This window comes from Lissotriton helveticus, chromosome 1_2, assembly GCF_964261635.1.
Source record: "Lissotriton helveticus chromosome 1_2, aLisHel1.1, whole genome shotgun sequence".
In the NCBI taxonomy this organism is placed as follows: domain Eukaryota; kingdom Metazoa; phylum Chordata; class Amphibia; order Caudata; family Salamandridae; genus Lissotriton; species Lissotriton helveticus.
The window spans coordinates 440,745,435-440,760,420 of NC_136058.1; the positions used below are offsets into that span (position 1 = coordinate 440,745,435).

The window sequence follows — 14,986 nt, forward strand, 5'->3', positions numbered from 1 at the left end:
CAGTTCAACTACTCTTGTTTGTCACAGTGTCTCACTAAAAACAACAACTGCTACCATCCAGACTCCCCACCTTCCAGCAGTAAAAAAATGTGAGAGAAGGGAGAAAGTACCTCATGGTAGAACCGCCAACGGGGTTTCTGACTAACAATCGCCAGCTTACCCACTTCTCATCATCGGTAACTCTCTCTCTGAGTGTGTAAGAAGTAAAGAAAAGACAGGAAAAAACTGTGTTTGTTCTCCTTTTCGAGAACCACAAAAAAGTGGTGACACAAGTGATAGTGAGACAAAATAACCGTGCTTACTATTGTGTATATGTGCCCAATGAACCCCAGTGAGAAATAATGAACGTAATTCTGTGAGTGGGTGCACTTACCAAGTCCACATGGCAGTACTAGACTGCATACAGGCTCTGCAATGGCAGGCCTGAGACACACTTTACAAGCTGTTTCTGTGGGTGGCACAATCAGTGCTGCAAGCCCACCAGCAGCATTTGACTTACAGGCCCTGGGCACACGCAGTGCACTGTACTAGGGACTGACATGTAAACCAAATAAGCCAATCATAGAGTCATTAATCCATGACATCAAATTAACATAGGGAGCACTTGCACTGTGGCACTGAATAGCAGTGGCACAGTGCTCACATACAATGCACCCTGCCCTAGGGCCTACCTTAGGGGTGGCTACCATGTAGAAAAAGGAAGGTTTAGGGACTGGTCAGTGGGTGCACTTACCAAGTCGACATGGCAGTACTAGAAGTGGAAGGGAGTCTCATGCCAATGCTACCAGGTCTAACACTGGGCAGTATTGAGGACTGGAAAGAGAGAAAGAGGTGATAAAAAAATACAGATCTTGTATGATAAAAGGAGGGCTGTGAAGAGAACAGTGGTCGACGTGGGAGACTGGGTCAAGATGAAGTCTCCCAGATCCAAATTCAGTCTTCCGTTTAAGGGTATCAAGGTTTTCAAAAATGCAATAAAGACGAGTGAGCCTGATTCAGGCTCTGAGGTGGAAGAGCCTGTTGCAGGAGAAAGGGGCTCTGGGCCACTTCACTTGAAATGTATTCCCCGACGTTTGCACGATTGTGTTTCTTAAAGTGAGCTCTTTTCCCATTTGCCATGCACCCCAGTTTTCTCTTTGCCTATAAAATCGCTTTGTTGAGTTTTTCAAAGATCCTACATGCATTCTCTTTTATGTTCTTTGTATCCTTTGCATTCATAGTTAAGTTTCCTTTTATTTTCTTTAAGTTTAGAATGTGTGAGGGGGAGAAGGTGTGTCGTCCTGTGTCATGATACTCTGGAATGTGAGGATGGGTGCTGGGCCGTGGTCTGGGATAGAGACATTTGTCATTCAGTCTTAGCTTGATGAAGGATGGGGGTCTCTGTAGCTGTGATACTTAAATAAACCTTTCTTGACCCCCGTATGATCTACTCTGCTTTCTGGAGGGACACACTTCCACAGACGTCCATGTTAAATCTAGCAGCGCACAACCCACTGAGCATTCCTGCATGTGTGGTACTTGATGGCAAAGGTTTATTGTCAGCGGTTTATGCCATAACCACCGTTCCCTCTAAGGCGCGTGCGCACGCGCTCGCACCGCTCCTGACCTCACCACGCACCACCTAGCGTGGAGCGCGCACACGGTCAGGAAGTCGAGCCGCCGGCCGCTTTGAAAGAGAGCGGCGCAAATGAGGCGGAGCGGTCGTGAGGCGTGCAGGTAAGGAAGTGGGGGGAGGGCTTGTGGCGCTTGAGGCTATGAGGTAGGGTGGGTTAGACTCTGGCCTTTTGTTTTAGTATTGCTGTTAATCAGAGCCCCTTCACGGGCTCCGATTAACAGTAATACTTAAACAAAAGGCCAGAGTCTTCCCCGCGCTTTCCTAACAAAAGAGTAGACAGTTTCGAACCACAGCGTGTGTTTGGAAACTGCCTACACCCTCCCTCATAGCCTCAAGCGCCACAAATTGCTATGTGTTACATTTTCATAATTTCATTGTAATTTCGAGTGACATTTCAACAACTATGAGTGACGCTTTATCGGAAGCAAAAATCAAGCATGAAACATATGGAGAAACATATAATTATCAAAAATGACACCCATTTGAGCAACAAGAAACTCTAAGAAGTGCACTAACAGGGAGGGGCCTGCCTGTGAAGAGCGCGCTGCTCTGCCAAGCAATGCTGCCCGTGCTGAGTGGCGCCCTGAGTAAAAGCAACCACGAAAAAAAAAAACATCAGCAAAAACGAGCGGGACAGAGGGCAGGAGGGCACCAAAAGCGAGTGGGACAGAGGGCAGGAGGGCACCAAAAACGAGTAGGGCAGAGGGCAGAAGGGCACCAAAAGCAAGTGGGGCAGAGGGCAGGAGGGCACCAAAAGCGAGTGGGGCAGAGGGCAGAAGGGCACCAAAAGCGAGTGGGGCAGAGGGCAGGAGGGCACCAAAAGCGAGTGGGACAGAGGGCAGGAGGGCACCAAAAACGAGTGGGGCAGAGGGCAGAAGGGCACCAAAAGCGAGTGGGGCAGAGGGCAGGAGGGCACCAAAAGCGAGTGGGGCAGAGGGCAGAAGGGCACCAAAAGCGAGTGGGGCAGAGGGCAGGAGGGCACCAAAAGTGAGTGGGACAGAGGGCAGGAGGGCACCAAAAATGAATGGGGCAGAGGGCAGAAGGGCACCAAAAACGAGTGGGGCAGAGGGCAGAAGGGCACCAAAAGTGAGTGGGGCAGAGGGCAGGAGGACACCAAAAGCGAGTGGGGCAGAGGGCAGAAGGGCACCAAAGGCGAGTGGGGCAGAGGGCACCAAAAGCGAGTGGGGCAGAGGGCAGAAGGGCACCAAAAGTGAGTGGGGCAGAGGGCAGGAGGACACCAAAAGCGAGTGGGGCAGAGGGCAGAAGGGCACCAAAGGCGAGTGGGGCAGAGGGCACCAAAAGCGAGTGGGACAGAGGGCAGAAGGGCATCAAAAGTGAGTGGGACAGAGGGCAGTAGGGCACCAAAAACGAGTGGGGCAGAGGGCAGGAGGGCACCAAAAACAAGTGGAGCAGAGGGCAGAAGGGCACCAAAAGCGAGTGGGGCAGAGGGCAGAAGGGCACCAAAAACGAGTGGGGCAGAGGGCAGAAGGGCACCAAAAGCGAGTGGGGCAGAGGGCAGGAGGGCACCAAAAGCGAGTGGGGCAGAGGGCAGGAGGGCACCAAAAGCGAGTGGGGCAGAGGGCAGGAGGGCACCAAAAGCGAGTGGGGCAGAGGGCAGGAGGGCACCAAAAACGAGTGGCATTTGGCGCTGCAGACACGCGAGGTTCGATTCCTGGCGCACATAGCCATGGTTGCAGCACACAGAGACCCTCCACTGCCGCACACAGAGGAAAAAAATTAGAGGGAACATTGGCCATAACGCCTAAAACATTGATATTTACAGCACGTAATAAAACAATCACAATTCTTGTTCATTTAAAATGACTTAAGCATAGATCATATAAATACTACACTTTGCGCATAATCCATGATCTGACGTGAACTGCAAGTGCAAACGGATGACGTACATCACTATTAAAACCAATCAATTAGATAGAGCGGTCATTAGATCTTACAAAGCGTCCCAAATAACAAGCGCATACCGAGGTGCAGACACCGGCGTCTCCGTCTGCTTGTTGCCCACTCAGCAATTAAACCTATTAGGAAGCCTGAAAGCTGTCTTATAAGCAACAGAAATAAAACAAGAGCACAAGCCTGCTGTGCAAATGTTATCTATTATGTTACAAAAACGAGGATTTGACCAAATAGTTACAGTTTTGCTGACAGCCCTATGGAAATTAATCCTTAGATATGGGCCAATAGACGTCCAACACCTAAGCGAGCATTTTATAAAGTGCAGGTGCAAGTAGAAATGTGCAGCAATACCTCTCGATGCTCTGTCCAGTCAATAAGGGGCTCCTGGTCGTCCATTTTGCCCTAGGGCCTTTAATGCCGGAGTCGAGCCACACTCCAGTTTATGAGGGCAGATATATCAAAGGACGACCACAGCCCCCAGAGACAACTCGGAAAATGGCAAAACCATCACTACAGTTGGTTTATGGTTTGCACCCACTTTCTTCGCTGCTGTTAGTAGTAGGTCTGCATATACGAAGCAACTGCCTGGCAAATCTCCATACGATCAGTTCTATAACATAAGAAAAGTGCTGCACTGCAGCATCTCAGATTACATTTTAGAAAAAGAGGACGTAGGTAGTACCTTTGGATTTTAAGCGACATATCACACAGCAGCATAAAACACATAAATGATTCGGGCCCCCTTATGTACTGGGACACGTGTTAGATCCGCCTCCAGGGGCTTTACCCATGATTTAGCAAAGGCCCCCACCGGAAGAGTTCCTAATCTGAACATGAAATATAAAGATATTTAATCAACAGGGAGGGATGAGGATTTTGTGTGTCCGTTTCTTTCCCCAAAAGTAATATATTATTTAATCAACAAAAATGGACACTTGTAACACTGCTCAACCTTCGGTTCAGTGTAAATAAGGAAACCCTCAGAGAAGTCAATGTATAGATGGAAAAGCGGTATATTTGTTTCATCCGCCCCACATTGACATTCACGCAGTTATCATAGGGTTATTCCTATTTGTGTGTACTGCTTACCTCATCCAGAGGCACCTCCAGTCTCGAGTGCAGTGTCCAGAGACAAAAAGGATTTTCCCACAAAAAGTTGTTAAAAATGAAAAAATATGCCAAAATAAGTTTATTGCAAGGCAAATTTCCATTAGTTAAAAAGGATTTTATATACTAAGTTTTGGCCGAGTTACTGGGCCATGCAGTATTATAAAAAGAAGGTTGTCGACATGTTTCAGCTCTTTGGGCCCGAAGGTCTGTAGAGCTTTCGTCAGGACTTACAAAACAAAATAAACAAAATTTATATACACATATAATACTACTCACACAATTTGTGCGGTAATCCCTTTCTCATAATTATATGAGAAGTGTGCTCTTCACGATCTGTCGTGTAAGAATGCTCTGCTTCCAGCGGGGGAACCACTTCTAGTAGATGCAGAGCCGCGTGGAGGCTACGCTCTAGCCTTGTGCTGACTCTGCCCCCGGAGGCAGAGTCAGCACAAGGCTAGAGCAGAGCAGAGCATTCTTACACGACAGATCGTGAAGAGCACACTTCTCATATAAATATGAGAAAGGGATTACCGCACAAATTGTGTGAGTAGTATTATATGTGTATATCGCATCAACAAGACCACCATGGGAGGTAGATCCTTCTCATACCTGGCGGCTAAAACATGGAACTCACTTCCCACTTACCTTCGCCTTACCCAGAACCACCTAGCATTCAGAAAGCAACTTAAAACGTGGATATTTGACAAGTAATCCTCCTCCCCTCCCTAAGCGCCTTGAGACCCTCTGGGTATGTAGTGCGCTATATAAATTTTATGACTTATGACTTATATAAATTTTGTTTATTTTGTTTTGTAAGTCCTGACGAAAGCTCTACAGACCTTCGGGCCCAAAGAGCTGAAACATGTCGACAACCTTCTTTTTATAATACTGCATGGCCCAGTAACTCGGCCAAAACGTAGTATATAAAATACTTTTTAACTAATGGAAATTTGCCTTGCAATAAACTTATTTTGCCATATTTTTTTATTTTTAACAACTTTTTGTGGGAAAATCCTTTTTGTCTCTGGACACTGCACTCGAGACTGGAGGTGCCTCTGGATGAGGCAAGCAGTACACACAAATAGGAATAACCCTATGATAACTGCGTGAATGTCAATGTGGGGCGGATGAAACAAATATACCGCTTTTCCATCTATACATTGACTTCTCTGAGGGTTTCCTTATTTACACTGAACCGAAGGTTGAGCAGTGTTACAAGTGTCCATTTTTGTTGATTAAATAATACATGAAATATAAAGCCCTTTTCTCAGGAGGGAACAGCAAGTCCTTAAACTGTTCCCAGTGCGGTTCACATTTTACTTTCTGGTAATTAGTCGCAAGGATGTCTTTCCTGGCTTCTTGCTTGCGCCAAATGAATGCCCAATATTTCTTTTTAACCAGTTCTATGGTTGCCTTATTCATCAGTTCCAGGTTATTCTATTGCTCTACTCAACTAGGGTGTGTTAGAACGTTCGTAACGTACTTGAACCAGGGTAAACTATTGTAATCCTGCATCGTCGCAGTTCCTTCAGGACCATTCTATATGAGGGAAGAGCTGGAGTCGACCACACTCGCACCCGGTGTCTTACAGGTTGAGATCCTCCGGTGAACCCCAGCTCAGCTCTTAATACTGCCACTGGGTGCCAGGAGCCATGTTCAGTACACATCTCAAGAACATTTTCCCAGTTTTTGAACAACGTGAACTTTCGTAAAATCCCACAGTTAGCACCATAAGAGCAGGCCACCCGTGCATTTGTCTTGAATGTGTCAGTGCTAGTTTTATTGGTCTCTTGCTGTTTGAGTTAGCAAAATGTAGAATTGTGGCGACAAGTTTGTTTCCGACTTCGCCAGATGAGCTTTCCAATATAAATGGTCATCCATTCCTATGCCGAGGTAGCCATGTTTTAATTAGCTTAGTTGGTTTACTATCAATCCTGAATGTCAACAATAACTTTGATTTAGGATTAATTATCATATATTTTTCTCTTTATTGATTATTAACTTCTGTACTTTAGAGAATAGTTCGAAGCCTTCCAAAAGTTGATGCATTGATTTTTCAGTATGCGCTAATATTACTGTATCATCTGCAACCAGCGGGATCGGAATATTCTCCTTCTCCAATATCGGAACAAGGAGACCAAGATTCCTGAGAGAATCAGTTCCATTGATGTGAATGTTGAATAAAGCTGGGTCAAGTACGCAACCCTGCCCAACGCCAATGTTTATTTCAAACTTCTCTGTGCATTCTCCTTTTATGCTGAATCTTACTCTGGAATGATTGCCGCGGGGCAGATCCTTTTGGATACTCAAATAGTTGCTTGGGATCTTCCTTCCTCCAGAAGACTCCGAAGGACGGAGCGGCTACAGAATAGAATCCTGTTTTTAGGTCTCCAAAGACCACGAAGAGCGGGGAGTTTCCAGGGACACGTACTTCATACAGATCATGTACAACCTCAGAGCCGGGTCGATTCTACTTTGGCCTTTTCAGGATCCGGCCTGAAGGTTAGAGAGAATATAGTTCTCCTCTGTCCATGTCTCGAGTCCTGACTGTAAGAGTTTCCCAAAGATTTTCCTGATGTTGTCTATGAAGGAAATTAGCTGAAAGTTGGAGGGGTCATCTCGCACCCCTTTCTTGTGAATCACCACAGTTATGGAAGACTTCCATGATTCTGGAACCACACAAAGAGTCATTACAGTGGAAAATAAAGCTGTTAAAGACCCTGAAGCACTGAACATCTGAACTGGCCATCCCTCCTTTCCTCTGAATCCATGCAATAACGCTTAGTGGAAGTGTGGAGGAGGGAATCCCATGTTACCGCACAGTAAACAAAGTAATGCTATAAAGAGAACAAATGTATGCCCAAACTAATAGACCAGGAACCTGGGGGAACAGCAGGTAACTAGTAACAATGCTTTGCTGTAGACTGATTTCTGAAAAATACTAACTCGATGACTGTGTGGATGCCGCCGCTCTCCAAGAACGGTCCATTAACCAGAAATGTACAGTTTTGACATTTGCTGACACGACTTCGACAATTTGGAAAATACAGTTAAAAAGCAAAGATAGAACAATCACACTTTATTCAATCTATTCACATAATTTAGCAGATTATCCCACCCATAGGATCATGAGACCACCATGAGACAGACCAGATTAACCCCCTACCGTAGGACCATGAGACCACCATGAGCCAGACCAGATTACACCCCCTACTGTAGGACCATGAGACCCACATGAGCCAGAGCAGATTACACCCCACCGTAGGACCATGAGACGACCATGTGACAGACCAGATTACCCCCCACTCATAGGATCATCAGACCACCATGAGCCAGGCCAGATTAACCCCCTACCGTAGGACCATGAGACCACCCAGAGCCAGACCAGATTACACCCCACTCATAGGATCATGAGACCACCATGAGCCAGACCAGATTATCCCACCCATAGGATCATGAGACCACCATGAGCCAGACCAGATGACCCCACCCATAGGGCCATGAGACCACCATGAGCCAGACCAGATTACCCCCCCCCCCCATTGTAGGATCAGGAGACCATCATGAGCCAGACCAGATTACCCCCAGAGGATCATGAGACCACTATGAGTCAGAGCAGATTACCTCCCACCTGTAGGGTCATGAGACCACCATGAGCCAGGCCAGAGGAATCCACCCATAGGATCATGAGACGACCTAGAGCCAGACCAGATTACCCACCACCCGTAGGATCATCAGACCACCATGAGCCAGACCAGATTACCCCCAGAGGATCATGAGGCCACCATGAGCCAGAGCAGATTACCTCCCACCTGTAGGGTCATGAGACCACCATGAGCCAGGCCAGATTACCTCCCACCTGTAGGATCATGAGACCACCATGAGCCAGGCCAGATTACCCCCCACCCGTAGGATCATGAGACCACCATGAGCCAGGCCAGATTACGCCACCCGTAGGATCATGAGACCACCATGAGCCAGACCAGATTACCCCCCATAGGATCATGAGACCACCATGAGCCAGACCAGATTACCCCACCCCATAGGATCCTGAGACCACCATGAGCCAGACCAGATTACCCCCCATAGGATCATGAGACCACCATGAGCCAGGCCAGATTACCCCACCCGTAGGATCATCAGACCACCATGAGCCAGGCCAGATTACCCCCCACCCACAGGATCATGAGACCACCCTGAGCCAGACCAGATTACCCCCCACCCGTAGGATCATGAGACCACCATGAGCCAGAGCAAATTACACCCCACTCATAGGATCATGAGACCACCATGAGCCAGCCCAGATTACGCCACCCGTAGGATCATGAGACCACCATCAGCCAGACCAGATTACCCCCCCACCCTTGGGACCATGAGACCACCCTGAGCCAGGCCAGATTACCCCCACCGTAGGATCATGAGACCACCATGAGCCAGACCAGATTACCCCCCACCCGTAGGATCATGAGGCCACCATGAGCCAGACCAGATTACCCCACCCGTAGGATCATGAGGCCACCACGAGCCAGAGCAGATTACACCCCACTCATAGGATCATGAGACCACCATGAGCCAGGCCAGATTACCCCACCCGTAGGATCATGAGACCACCCTGAGCCAGACCAGATTACCCCCATAGGATCATGAGACCACCATGAGCCAGACCAGATTACCCCACCCGTAGGATCATGAGGCCACCACGAGCCAGAGCAGATTACACACCACTCATAGGATCATGAGACCACCATGAGCCAGGCCAGATTACCCCACCCGTAGGATCATGAGGCCACCATAACGTTTGAGCAAGAAGCAACAGCTAAGACGCAGATATTCGCTGTATCAGAAGTCCACAGTGATGGGTCGAGGAGATGCGGTCATGGAGTGACTTGCACGTATTCTCTTACTTTAGCATTCTCTTTTTTGTATTTCTTTCCTTTCGTTCTTCTCCTTCCTGCCTGTTTTTCTTCTTCCCCTCACCCTGCCCGATTGCCCGAAATTTTTTCATTTATCAACCAAGGGGTAAGATGTTGATTAAAGCTTAATTTGAGCCGGTGGTCGCTGGTGGGGCCCATCTGCACCCTTGTTTTGGAGGCTGGCACTTATTTTCCCTCATCAGACTTTGACCCATAACGAGGGATTGAAAAACACACGAGCGGGAAGAAAGAGGAAGAGAAAGAAGAAAAAAGTGCCAAAGCGAGAATGCAGGGACCTACAGGAGTGAGATAAAGATACAGAGAGTGTCAGGGGTGGACTAAAGAGCCAAGAGGTAGAATCAAGAGTGAGATAAAGGTGCCGAGTTTGTCTGGGGGTGTATTAAAGAGTGTCTGGGGGTGGATAAAGAGCCACGAGGTGGAATCAAGAGTGAGATAAAGGAGCCGAGAGTGTCTTGCGGTGGATTAAAGAGCCATGAGGTCGAATCAAGGGTGAGATAAAGGAGCCGAGAGTGTCTGGGGTGGATTAAAGAGCTATGAGGTGGAATCAAGAGTCAGATAAAGGAGCCAAGAGTGTCTGGGGGTGGATTAAAGAGGCATGAGGTGGAATCAAAAGTGAGATAAAGGAGCCAAGAGTGTCTGGGGGTGGATTAAAGAGCCATGAGATGGAATCAAGAGTCAGATAAAGGAGCCAAGAGTGTCTGGGGGTGGATTAAAGAGTGTCGGGTGGTCGATTAAAGAGTCATGAGGTGGAAACAAGAGTGAGATAAAGGAGCCGTGAGTGTCTGGGGGTGGAGTAAAGAGCCAGGAGGTGGAATCAAGAGTGAGATAAAGGAGCCGTGAGTGTCTGGGGGTTGATTAAAGAGCCATGAGGTGGAAACAAGAGTGAGATAAAGGAGCCGTGAGTGTCTGGAGGTGGATTAAAGAGCCAGGAGGTGGAATCAAGAGTGAGATAAAGGAGCCAAGAGTGTTTGGGGTGGATTAAAGAGCCACGCGGTCGAATCAAGAGTGAGATAAAGGAGCCGAGAGTAGCTGGTGGTGGATTAAAGAGCCATGAATCAAGAGTGAGATAAAGGAGCGACCCTTGACCCTGATCCAGGCAAGTCGCTCCCCACTGCTGCGAGTTCAAGATCCTCCTCCACCCGCAGGCTCGCTCCTGCACCTCATCCCTGTTGGCCCAGTGGTGAGCCGTAAGTATCTGTGTGTTCGCTCTGTTCCTTTTTCCTTGTTATTTGTCTGCTGTTGTATTACTTTTTGTGGTATCTGTTCCCCACTGTTGTATTACTTTTTTGTATTCTGCTGCTGTATTATTTTGTGCCCACTGTTGTATTCCTTTTCTTTGTATTCTTTGCTTCTGTTCCCATTTTCGCTCTGTAGCTCTCCAGCATTCCAGCCTTCCTCTCCCCTTCCCGCCGATGCGTCCCCTGCTCCTCCCTCCCACCTCCCCTTCTAATGGCAGCCGTACCGAAAGCACGCCAAATGCAAACCTGCCTGCGCTCGTCCGTGCCTGGACCGCACCCAGCGCCAGACCACCTGGCCACCTCGAACGCCACTACAACGCCAGCACCCTCCACGCACTCAACACCGGCCGATTATACCCCTGCTTCCTGGCCACCCTGAAGCGCACCTAAGGATCCTTCTCCTGCCGGAGCTGCAGCTTCACCAGCCTTCAATACGCCACCACCTCAGATGCATACTACTCAACACCCGCTCTGCCCAGAAGCACGCCATTGAACTCTGGGACCTACCCGACTCATTCTCTCCGGACAATACATTCCTGACGGAGACCTGGATGAACCCCTCCCCTTCACCCGACATCGCCATAGCCATCCCGGAAGGCTACAAGATCACCCGCAGGGACCGTACCAACAGAGAAGGAGGAGGAATCACCATCATCCACAGGCACACCCTCAGAATCTTGACCAGCACCGACGACATTCTCAGCACGGCCGAACACCAGCACTTCCAGATCCACATCGACCCAAATACCACCATCAGAGGAACCCTCGTCTACAGACCCCCCCGGCCACAGTGCAGCGACTCCATCCCCGACTTCATCAGCATGCACGCCCTTGCTTCCACGGACTACATCCGCCTCGAAGACCTGAACTTCCACCTCAACAGCAGCTCTACCACCCTGCCCGACAACCTCGACAACCTCGGACTCAAACAGCTAGTCACGACTCCCACCCACTCTGCAGGACACATACTCAACAGCATCTTCTCCGCGAGCAACTATGTCAACTTCAACCACACCACCAAACTCCACTGAACCGACCACCGCTGCATCCACTTCACCTTCAAGAAACCCACCATGCACCACCACACACAACGGACCCCACGCTGCAGCTGGAGCAAAAGTCACCAAAGATCAGCTAATCGCCACCCTTGCCCGAAACCCACCAACTGACACCACCAACACCAATACTAAACAAAACACAATGGTTCAGCACTCCACAGTGAATAATAATGAGCCAATACATTTTGAAGAAGTTTTCCTTATTCCTTATTTTTCCTAATACAGAGAATGATTGACCGTTCCAAAATGGCGTCTATAAATCGGACTTAGTTACACGATCATTTCCCTTTGTATACAACGGACATGCCTTGATTCCTAACTTAGAAAAGTACTTAATCTTGATGAACCGTTCCCTTTAACCTCTTTAAAAGACATCTATTTTGTGTGCCTCAATGATACTACATGTATATATGTCGACTTCAAGATGGCGACTCTAATCGAGTGGTCTCGTTACCACTTGGAAGCTGAGTGCAAATTGCGGGATATTTAAACCCGCGATTCTGAGATGAGTGTGTATCGACTTTTCCTGAAAGCGGTGATGTATGAAGGATGATGACTTAGGGCCCGATTCACAGAATGAATTTAAGACTCAATCCTAAACTTACTACTATTTTGGTATTCACAGAATGCACTTACTACTTTTGGTATTCACAGAAGTTAGGATTTTGTCTTAAGTCTGTCTTAAGTCTGTCTTAAAACAAACTTAAGACAAAATCCTAACTTCTGTGAATACCAAAAGTAGTAAGTTAATTCTGTGAATACCAAAATAGTAGTAAGTTTAGGATTGAGTCTTAAGTTCATTCTGTGAATCGGGCCCACTATTTTTAAGTAAGTGAGGACCTTAAGGGTGGGGATGAATTTTGACTTAAAAATGGCTCCACTTATAGTAGACTAGTCTTTAACTTTGCCATGAGCATTATATATTACGAAATAGAACCAATCTTGGGAGCACTTTGCTTCATTGTTGGGTGTCCCTATTGCTTTGGAATCCAACGGTCCTGTTTAAATAATTGCTTCCTTTGGTACTCTATTTTTTATCTAGAATTGTATTTAATGATCATTTATGTGCAGGCTCGGGGTTACAAATTATAACCGATGTCACCACGAACGGAGCTTGCTTCACAGCAAAGCGATATGTCTTGGAGCACAACTCTGTTAACACTGGGTGTTCCCACTGATTTGGACTCTAGTAGTATCCTTTTATAAGTGGTTGTTTGAGCACGGGCTTCTTATATTTTATGATTGTTTTGTAAGTCGCGGGCATTCCCGAATTGAAAACATGACCGGTGAAATACTAGTTGAGGGCGGTGCGAATTGGTGCACCCGGGGGATGTCCTGGAGCTTGGTTGCCCGTGTTTTGATGCGGGTCTGCCGGCGGCTGTGGAGCACGTAATATGCTCTGTGGCCGCTGGTGGGACCCTTGTTTGATCGCGGGTTTCTTGGGCTCTTGAGACTGTCCGTGGATGCTCAGAGGAGCAGTGCACCCTACATCTGGTATTTCCTGATCGTTATCATTACGTGATGGTTAACAACACACGTTTGGTGGCTCAGTGCTTCTCTATGCTTTTAACATAAATATGTGTAGGACTTATAATGCAAACAACGTCTATACACAACTTTATTTATTTATCCTTTTACAAAGGGGGATTACAAGCGCCACAATTACTGGTTGAGAAACCTTGAACAATCCAAGGAACCCGTTGTTGCTAAACATATTGAAGCAAATAATCGAAGGACGTACAAATAACATATTGACAAGGTATGTAGAAACCTTAGTGTTGAATACTGGGACAATCATAATGTCCATAAAATATCAGTATGAGTAAGAAGAACATTCCTCTCTATACACTAGGTGGCCATCCCTGCACACTTTTGCGTCTCTGAACCATTACATCCGTGAATGCACCTATTGGTCGTTAAAATCAACAGTTGACATCTATTTACTACCTTTGGTAAGCAATGTTTTAAAAATCTGAAATTAGAATAACATAGAAAATTCTAGGATCAACATAGTATCTACTTGATAAGTAAACATAACATACATATGTATGATCAGCTCCTTCCCATTGGAAATGTAAAGTCAAAGAAATATGTAAATAGGCTCTCTTTCTCTCCTTCTGTTAAATTTTGAAATATCACTGTGCTCGATGTGTTTTGTAAAACGAATATGAACATGTAAGGAAATCAGTCTAGTAGGTGACTCTAGTCCGCTTACAAAGCAAAAGTCTCATTTTTTTAACTTGTACTAAGTAATCATGTATTTTGAAGTTATGGTGTATTGAAGTATTAAAATATCTGTTTTTTATCTGTAAATAGTGGTTTGTAATATGTATATTTCTGTATATTTAATTTTGTAGCCCTGAAGAAGTCCTCTGGACGAAACTCGTTGGCTATGCTTTGCATGAAGAAATAAGAATAAAAGAAATTTGTAAGCCCCACTGAACGGATTCTTCAAAATTTATTGGCTCAATATTATTCACTGTAGAGTGCTGAACCATTGTGTTTTGTTGTGAAATTTGGGGTGAATGCCCTGGGACGCCTAGGGGTATGTGGCTTCAGGTTCTTGGCACCCATACTCATTGTACACACGAGACCAAATTGTAGATAGGTGTGGTCATATTGCCTTGTACCCTTGATGCTTTTTTGTTGTTTAAACCGACACCAATACTGCTACCCGCAACCTCAGGCAATGGATCGACGACTGTGCCAACACTCTCGCCCCGATCAAGAAACCCTCAAACAGATGCACCAACAGAAAAGCCAGCTGGTTCACCGCCGACCTCGAGGCATCCAAGCAGACCTGTTGAAGGGTCGAGATGAAGTGGCACCACGAACAGACACCGGACAGCAATGCAGCCCAAAAGAGTGCCATCCACAGACACCACCAACTCATTCAAACTGCCAAAAGGACTTTTTTTTAAGGAATGCTTTACAACAACGCACACAACAGCAAAGAGCTCTTCAACATCATGAAGGAACTCTCCAACCCCAGCTCCAACTCCAACAACATCCTGACAACACGTGCCGTCGCAAGACCTATGCGACTCCCTAGCCACCTTCTTCCACTGTAAGATCGTAGACATCCACAACAGCTTCAACAACCAGGCCCCCCAACAG

At 47.0% G+C, this 14,986-nt stretch overlaps 1 long non-coding RNA gene across 1 annotated transcript; it reads left to right on the plus strand.

Annotated features, from left to right (window-relative positions):
• Nucleotides 1-13,512: 13,512 nt before the first annotated feature.
• On the plus strand, nt 13,513-14,306 carry LOC144807680 (uncharacterized). The gene is made up of 3 exons (XR_013606378.1): nt 13,513-13,628; nt 13,722-13,821; nt 14,227-14,306. It is a non-coding gene; the product is annotated as an uncharacterized LOC144807680 (long non-coding RNA).
• The last annotated feature ends 680 nt before the right edge of the window (nt 14,307-14,986 follow it).